This window comes from Prionailurus bengalensis, chromosome A3 (genome assembly GCF_016509475.1).
Source record: "Prionailurus bengalensis isolate Pbe53 chromosome A3, Fcat_Pben_1.1_paternal_pri, whole genome shotgun sequence".
Taxonomy (NCBI): Eukaryota; Metazoa; Chordata; class Mammalia; order Carnivora; family Felidae; genus Prionailurus; species Prionailurus bengalensis.
In genome coordinates, this window is record NC_057354.1 from 109,373,429 (window position 1) to 109,381,756 (window position 8,328).

The 8,328-nt window shown below is 47.1% G+C and overlaps 2 long non-coding RNA genes across 2 annotated transcripts; both read right to left on the reverse strand.

Annotated features, from left to right (window-relative positions):
- Positions 1 to 293: 293 nt before the first annotated feature.
- Positions 294 to 2,775, reverse strand: LOC122467012. The gene is made up of 2 exons (XR_006292815.1): positions 573 to 2,775; positions 294 to 473 (listed from the first exon to the last, which is right to left on the reverse strand). It is a non-coding gene; the product is annotated as an uncharacterized LOC122467012 (long non-coding RNA).
- A 470-nt stretch (positions 2,776 to 3,245) lies between these two features.
- On the reverse strand, positions 3,246 to 7,681 carry LOC122467013. Its single transcript, XR_006292816.1, has 2 exons — positions 6,891 to 7,681; positions 3,246 to 3,529 (listed from the first exon to the last, which is right to left on the reverse strand). It is a non-coding gene; the product is annotated as an uncharacterized LOC122467013 (long non-coding RNA).
- Positions 7,682 to 8,328: the final 647 nt, after the last annotated feature.

Consider the following 8,328-nt stretch of genomic DNA (forward strand, 5'->3'; position numbering starts at 1 on the left):
CTTCTATGCCTTTCTTCCCGCACCACAATCCTCAGGATTTAGCCTGTTTGGCTTTTCTTTTCCAAGCTGTGACGGCATATTCCATTGCTTGCTGCTTTCCCACAGCTGCCCGCTGAGTAGGACTCAACAATCCTAACTTTTCCAATTTTTTGACCCCCTGCCCCCCAAACAAGGGCACAGATCCATTGGGAGGTGAAAGTGTGAGAGCATGTTGGATGGTGTAGCAATCTTTTCTAACACCACTTCCAAAGTTTGTTCACTCACTATCTGATTACCTTTTTAGGGAAGGTTTATCATTTGCTGGCTGAAGTTTATTTTAAATTCTGTCTGGTTTGCAAACACATTCTTTGTCGACAGCTCTGGTTTGAAATGTTTGGGCACACTTTGCTCTGGGTAAAACACCGTTGTCAAGTCTCTTTTAAACCGCTTTTGTTAGATGGTCTTTCTGGCCCCGCACGTTGGCATCCAGTAACCTTAGAGACATAGAAACTTTGAGTTAGAAGGGACCCTGGAAGTCCCCCATCCAACTTCCCACCCGATGAAAGAATTTTCCTGAAACATTCTCTGCTCACCAGCCTCTGAGAGCTTGCTTTTTAAGGGCCTTGCTGGAGGGACAAAGAGTCCCCGTACAGGTTACAAACTCGCTGTAAAACTTTGCATCCGTTTTCACTTTGTCATCAAGAATCAGTAGTCAGCACGAGCAAGTCCAAGTTTGCTAATGGAATTAAAATGAACGCGGACTCACAAAACCAGTTCCAGAGGTCCAGCGGGCCCTACATTGGTCAAAGACACCTTTAATCTGCTTCATATAATCATATCCTGGATTAGGAGGGACTGTGGAACAACAGAGAAACTGGATCTATCCACACACTTGGAAATAGGGCAGGGAAGCCAGGGGGATTTGGCGAATCGCTTGAGAGTCCTGTGTGCACACTCTCCTCTGTCCCTTTGTCTCTGCTTTCTTGCCTCCTTAAAGGTACAGAAACAAATGTAGATGGTGCCTTTCCTCCAAGAGCCCCTGCTGAGGGGCGCAGGTCTGCTCTGTCTCCCTTCCTCTCCCCTCATCTCCTGAGTCGCTGGCTGCCTTTTCCCATTAAGCTGGGCCCACCCCAGTTTCTGAGCCCACCCAGAGACGGTGTGATGTGTGTGGATAGTTGCCTTTTCCACCTGTCTCCCCACCTTTTGTTCTGCTCTGCTAGAGCTTGGAAGCAAGCCATGACCCCGGCTGCCACCATAGTTAAATGGGTTTGGGCCCTGAGCCATGCTGGGACATTGATGGCACAGGTCCTTCAGGGTGAGGGAAGGAAGCCAGCCTGGAAAAGGCTGGAATTAACTAATGGAACAGAAGGGTTGTTCCATGCCAGAACCCCTATCTTACACAAGCTGGTGAATTTCTGGGCTAAAGAAGGGAGCTGAAGATGCTCCTTAAGAATTGGGGATGGGAAGTCCAGGCACGGGAGGGCAGGGGACAGTTAAGGGTGCGGACCCAGTCATGCATGCAAGATGCAGTGGGCCCGAGGAGCTCAGGCAAGGTTGAGATATGGTGCGTGAGTCCTGATGGGTGGAGCAGGGCCTTTGCCAAAGGAGGTTCACAGACCCTGGGACACCGGAGCCTTCACAGCAGGATGTCGCTGGCAGAGCCCAAGTGGGCGGGAATTCAGGAACAGGGGTCAGCCCATGCCGCAGGGGCAGACTACAACCAGGCAGGAGGTCAGGGCCCCAACCTGATGGTTAGGGAGGCCAGCGTGCCCCAACAGGGAACCAGAGGCTCCTGCCGTGTTGGCACCAGTGGCATACCGGGCCTAGATACTGGCATGGCGCTGATGCGTTAACAGACCTGCCTGGGGCCTGTCCGAGGAGGCGGGGGCTGACTTCCCCGACTCGTGTGTGACAGAGGTGTGGCAGGAGAAAGACCAGGGGGTGGGTGGCTGACTGGGAGGTGGATTAGGAAACGCCATCTGCATACCATAGAGATTATTCAGCCGATTATAAAACCAAAGCACACCCCTTCAGCAGTCAATACGGGCACCAGGTGGTTTGCATGAGGGAAGGGGAGGGGAAAGTCAGCGCTGGGGGAGGGGAAGGAGGAGAGATTTGCACAGATGCAGGGCAGTGCCGAACTCTGGCCTCCTCTCCAAGGCCAGGGGGACAGGCAGCAGGCAGGGGCTGAAGGGGCCATTTTCTCAGGATCTCAGGGAGATGGAAGCAGTAGCTGTGTGATTTGGTTTTCAAGTTCACTTGCAGGGACACTGAATGGAGGAGGGGCATTGTCCTTATGCTCCGGGACAGCAAAGCATCTCTCTTGGGTGTGAGGATAGCAGAAAGGGGAGCTCCATGATGGTCCCTGCTCCTTTGGTGTCATGGAAACAGCGCCCCGGGCAAGAATACCCACGTATTCCCAGAGGGCAGTCTGAGAACCCAGGAGTCTCCCTCCAAGACTGGAATGCCAGGGGGACTTGGGAGGGACTAGAGGGCCTGCATCATGTAGGAGGAGGCAGGAGCCACTGAAGTTCCCGAGCCACCTGCTTCTTTCGCTGGGTAGGGACCCACAGCCCATTGAGCCCTGGGAACACTAAGCTTTGGGAGCTGATGCTACAAAATGCCAGGTAAAGCAATGGAGCATTTCAATATCCACCTTTTAAACAAATTCCTCGCCTCTTTTAATTTCATAGAGGTTTTCTGAGTCTATAGTTAGTTACCTTGGTCCAAGGGTAAGCACATTTTTAAAAATTTTTTAAAATTTTGTTTCATGTTTATTTTTGAGGGAGAAAGAGAGGGAGACAGAGTGCGAGCTTGGGAGGGGCAGAGAGAGAGAGGGAGACACAGAATCTGAAGCAGGCTCCAGGCTCTGGCTGTCAGCACAGAGCCCAACGCAGGGCTCGAACTCGCGGACTGTGAGATCGTGACCCGAGCTGATGTTGGACACTCAACCGCCTGAGCCACCCAGGCGCCCCGAGCACATTTTTTTTTTTTTTCTGTAAAGAGCCAGATAGTAAATATTTGCAGATTTGTGGGTTATATAATCTCCGTTACTACTGCTCAACGCTGCCCCTGGGGCATGGAGGCAGCGGCAGACACTACATCAGCTCATGAATGGGATCCTGTTCTAATGAAATTTGGTCGGTGGGCACTGAAACTGCAATTTTATATAATTTTTTACAAGTCACAAAATAGCCTTCTTTTAATTATGTCACTAATCCAAAAATGTAAAAAGCATTTTTAGCTTGCCGAGTGGAGAGACAGACTGTGGCCATAAAACGATTTAATCCCTACGGCGGTGGGAACTGGCTCACGGCCGGGTCCCCAGTGTCTAGCACAGCGTCTGAGGTAGAGTAGGTGCTCAATAAATTTCTGTTGGAGGAAATGTACATACTTTACGTACAAGGAAACTACCGCTCAAACAGGTTAATCGACTCTCTCAAGTGCGGGGCTAGTACTCAAACTTGCACGGTGTTTGGACGGTTGCAGAGTTGGGTGGCTAGTAGTTCTTCCAAATCCTGTGCTCCTTCTACTGAATCACAGCTTTAATCTTTGCAAAAAAAAAAAAAAAAAAAAAAAAAAATCAGCACATGGAAGTTCACAGAGGTTGGAACTGGAAACTACCTGAGGCGTAAACTAACCAACACGAGAGATCTTGTAGTGTCACTTTTCAACATGGCCCAGTTGTAGAAACTTGACTTTAATTCCTCAGCTGTTTTCTTTTTTTAAAGTCTAGGGCCCGTGCCATGGCCAGTCTACCTTGGACAATGGCTGTGAAGAAAAACGTTAGGGGCTCTGCAAATATTAAGAAGTCCCCTTGAGGCCTGAATCATATGTAAGTTCTTCAGATTGGGCATTTTCTCAGAACCACAATTTTGTGGGTGTTGTTTTAAAATTTTTTTAATGTTTATTTTTGAGACAGAGAGAGACAGAGCATGAGCAGGGGAGGGGCAGACAGAGGCAGACACAGAATCTGAAACAGGCTCCAGGCTCTGAGCAGTCAGCACAGAGCCCGACGCGGGGCTTGAACTCATGGACCTCGAGATCATGACCTGAGCCGAAGTCAGTCGCTTAACCAACTGAGCCACCCAGGGGCTCCTTTTTGGTGTTGTTTTAAACAATGGCTCTGTGTAAGCATGGTGGGGGGAGGCTACAAAACCTATAAAAATCCAGTTCCCTGGTGGAAAAACTGGTTCTTCAAAGTTAGCCTAAGTCAGTCTGTATCCCCACCTGTATCGACTCCTACACTGTTTCGACTTAAGTCTCCGTCTTAATTACTACACTTCTTTTTTTCTCACTCCCATGACTCACTCCCACACTCCATTCTCACTTGGCCTCAAGCCTGCCGGCTCTTCAGGGCGTGTGGTTAACCACAAACCACCCAGCATTCCAGGATGCAGGTTGGGACACACTCTTAGAACCCGCACCCATGTTTTGCCCTCAGCCGCTGGTTTGGGTGGACTCATATACTGCAGGCTCTGCTGAGGCCTTGGCCATGGGCTGGGCACCACTGTGGTGCCTCCCGTGGGTGCTGCCCTGATAACCAGCAGCAGCAGAAATGGAAACTGGAGTGAAAAGCTGTTGCGCAGCCCAAGGGAGCGGTGTCTCAGGACGGGCAGTTGACCGCATTTCCCGAGGACTCTCCTTCAGAGGCCTCGTATCTGACCGGTTATGATGGTTCTCATACTAGGAAGTATAATTAATGTCAACTTAAGACCCCTCCCCCATTTTTTTTTTAAATAAAAGCAAGATACAGTCCATGTGGAAAGTTTGAAAATATTGATGAGCACAATGAAAATAAAAATCCACCTATAATCATTGTACTCAGAGATAACCGCTATTAAATACTTTGTGTATTCGTAATTTTCCAAACATACTGCAGTGCTGTTTTGTCACTGGATTTATATTCTGTCACCTGATAATACAACATGAACACATTTCCATGTCATTAGGCATCTTTTTATAATATGATTTTTTATTGTTATATTGGATTCCATGATAAATGTGGCACAGTATATTTCATAAACACTGACTGTTCAACATTGAGGTTTTTTCTGGTCTTTCATGCCGAGATGAACATCCTTAATTATAAATGCTTTTATGCATCTCTCGCTGCTTCCTTAGGATTTATTTCTATAAGTGGAATTAATTAGGTCAAAGGCTGTGCACATTTTTAAAGGCCAGATTGCCTTCTAGAGATGATCCAATTTTTGCTCCTACCAGTAGTGCAAAAAGTCTGTGTTCCCCAATGCTTGCCAACGTATTTCGGATATTTAATAACTTTTCATTTCATTGGTGGAAAACAGTATTTCATTATTGTTTTATTTTCTTAGATAGACAACTGAATTTGTCAGTGTGCTTTTCAGCTGTTTGAACGCAAGTAGGACTCCTCTTGGAAGGTGGAAATGTGCTCTGCTACCCAGCAGCAGGGGTTATTTGAATAAAGTAACATTGAGTGGACGCACAGCATATGAATGAGAAGCAAAGGGAGAAAGAGGGAGAGGGTGATGACCTTCTAGAAGAGTCTCTTGTTATTTAAAGAGGTTAGTGATGTTCTCATTTCTTTTTTTTCTTTCCTTTTTGTTTTTAATCTCAAGTTTGTTTCTGAGCAGGTAATATACTCACATAGTAATTCAAAAGATACAGACGGACACACAGTGAAAATTCCTTCCATCTGCGCCCTCAGCCAACAACGTTCCCCCTCCCTGGAGGCAATTATATTAACAGTTTTTATGGAGCTCACAACAGCCTTAGTCCCTGGACCAGTAGCAAAATAATCACTGGGGAACTTGTTAGACATGCAAATTCTCAGACCCCACTCCAAACTTTCAGAAAGTTGTGAGGGGAGGTCCAGAAATCTGTGTTTTTAATAAGCCCTCTTGGTGATTCTGGTCACGCTGAAGCTTGTGAACTACTACTCTAGATATACTCTATGCATATATATACAAATATACATCAATTCCCCCCCCCCCTTTTACATGTGTTTTACATTAATATTTTTGGAGATCACAGTCCCCTTTAAAATATTTGTAATGGCACATACAGTGTTGAAAGTTTTGCAAATACTTTTAGGGAGTTCACAGTCCTTTCATGGACTTGATATTGAGGACTTTTTTTTTTTTTTAAATGTTTATTTATTTTTGAGAGAGACAGAGCATTAGAGGCAGAGGGGGCAGAGAGAGAAGGACACACAGAATCTGAAGCAGCTCCAGGCTCTGAGCTGTCAGCACAGAGCCCCATGTGGGGCTCGAACTCACCGAGTGAGAGATCATGACTTGGGCCGAAGTCAGCGGCTTAACTGGCTGAGCCACCCAGGCGCCCCAATATTGAGGACTTCTATTGAGTAGGGAGAGGTGCAAGTGAAGCAAGAGATAAGGTGTATTCGGAGAAATGGTGCATTCTTTCAAGGGAGGGTCAGGTTTAACAGTAAAGAATGGAGTGAGCAAAACAGGTTTAGAGTAAAGGCACTTTTTTTTTTAAGTGAAATTTACATATATTCAATGAGCTATATTCTAAAGCATACAACTCAGTGGCATTTATTGCAGCTACGGTGTGATGCATCCCACCGCCTCCCTCTAGGTGTGAGGGGAACTTTGTCCACTTTGAAGTCAAGTTTCCTTGAGAGGAGAGTATTCGGGACAGCCAAAGGTGGAGTATGAGGCGGGGCACCAGAGGAGTGGAATGAAGCAGATGAGCGCAGGGATGGTACCTTGAGGCAGGGAGGTGATAAGGCAGTCAGGGAATCTGGGGTGATGGAAGCCCAAAGGAGATGCACATGGCAGGCTGGTGAGGTGGGGGCCGGGACGAATTGCTGCTGGAACTCGTGGATAGGTGGGGAGAAGGACCAGGTTAACTGAGAGCCAAAGGCACAGGCAGCCCACTGCAGCATTAAGGAACATGTGCATACACACCTTGCGGAGGTTAAATGGTCTTACTCCAGCATTCCCAATGCGGTGGTTAGTGTGGCAGCCGTCCTGTCCTCCCAGGACTCAGTTTCAAGCTAGAAGAAAGGGAGCAGAAAGGCACTATTCTTTCCCACACCTCTCTATGTCGCGGGGGGCCCCAGAAGCTCCATGACCGATTACTCCTTACATCCCATTGGCCAGAACTGGGTCACATGCTTATCCTTAGACCAATCGCCATTCATTCCCAAAGCCCAGCCCATTGTCTCTTGGACAAAGCCCATCATCTGTTAGCGAGGGAAGACAGGTGAATGGCTGTTGCAAGGGTAACCAGCTGCATCTGAGGCAGATCTCTGGGGTCCCTCCTAGCTTAATTCAGTGGGTTGAGGGGAGAAGAACGGGAATTTACCATGTAACAGGGGAGATGAGACCAAAAGGAAATACACACGAGGATATAGATAACAAAGACTAGGAAAGCAGAGGCAACCAATGGACAAAGACAGTGAAGTCCAGTGGAGTCAGTGTGGCATGGGAGTTTGAATAATCTTTATTTATTAAAATGTTTAATAATATTTATTGAGTTGTGTGACCTTGGACAAGTCTGTTAACCTAAGTTCATCTTCTCATGTGAAAAGGGGACTGACTATAAGATTTCACTCTTAGATATTAATGTTGCAGTGAGGTGCAGTGAGAGGGCATTTGGCCAAGAGAACCAAGTATATCAATGAGGTAGACATATGTCATACCTTTTTGATCATTTAATCCTTTGTGGAGTGCACACCCCATCTTCTTGCCACAGGAGAAGATCAGATACTTGCTTTCCCAGCCTCCCTTGCTGCCAGGGGGCCAGCATATGAGCCTGGTTTATTTAGTGGGACACACTCCCCAAAGACTCTAAAGTTGATTATGTAAGGAGCAGGTGCTGTGTGAACCCATTTAAGTGAGAGTGCCAGCTGATTGGTCCATTTCCTAGATGGTGTGGATGAGATTCCCAGGGCAGTGTCCGTGGCTCTAGCTGGGGATGTTGGGGGAGGGGGGGGTGAGCTGGAGTGTCTGAACACAGGAGTGGCAAAAATGGTGTCTCCCTGGGACCACTTTTGTGGTGTGATTTAGGGTGTTATTCTAGCTGTTTCTAGGCTTGTTTCTTTAGCCCTCTCAGAGAGTCTGTGAACTACCTAACATTCTTCAATAAATATCTTTTCTACTTAAATTAGCCAGTTTGGATTTCTGTTACGCAACTGAGAACCATGACTTCTTCAGTCACCTTTCCCAGTGAAAACAAGAAAGTGGGGTACCAGCCATTTTCCAAGGAGATCGAGCTTCAGGCCAAGACTGACTTCTTCTTCTTTTTTTTAATGTTTATTTACTTTTGAGAGAGAGAGTGTGTGTGTGTGTGTGTGTGTGAACAGGGGAGTGACAGAGAGAGAGGGAGAGAGAATCAGAAGCA